This window comes from Arachis ipaensis, chromosome B10, assembly GCF_000816755.2.
Source record: "Arachis ipaensis cultivar K30076 chromosome B10, Araip1.1, whole genome shotgun sequence".
Taxonomy (NCBI): Eukaryota; Viridiplantae; Streptophyta; class Magnoliopsida; order Fabales; family Fabaceae; genus Arachis; species Arachis ipaensis.
The window spans coordinates 10,852,994-10,853,243 of record NC_029794.2 but is presented as its reverse complement, the minus strand read 5'-3'; positions in this window follow the sequence as shown (position 1 = coordinate 10,853,243).

Below are 250 nucleotides of genomic sequence, written 5' to 3'. Positions count from 1 at the left end.
TACATTCCTTACCTTTTGTGGAAACCTTGATTGGCTAAAATAATTTTGTTCATGTAATTATTTAGTATAATTTAAAGAGTTTTATCTTATGGGAAGCCTTTTTGGTACAACTCTTTTAGACTTTAGAGTCATTTTAATTAACTACCATCTATGACATACTTGACTTAATCTATCCTCAACAAATTTAACTTCAATTTCCACTTGAACTAGTTTACGTTTGTTCAACTACTGATGTGTCATCCAAACCTTT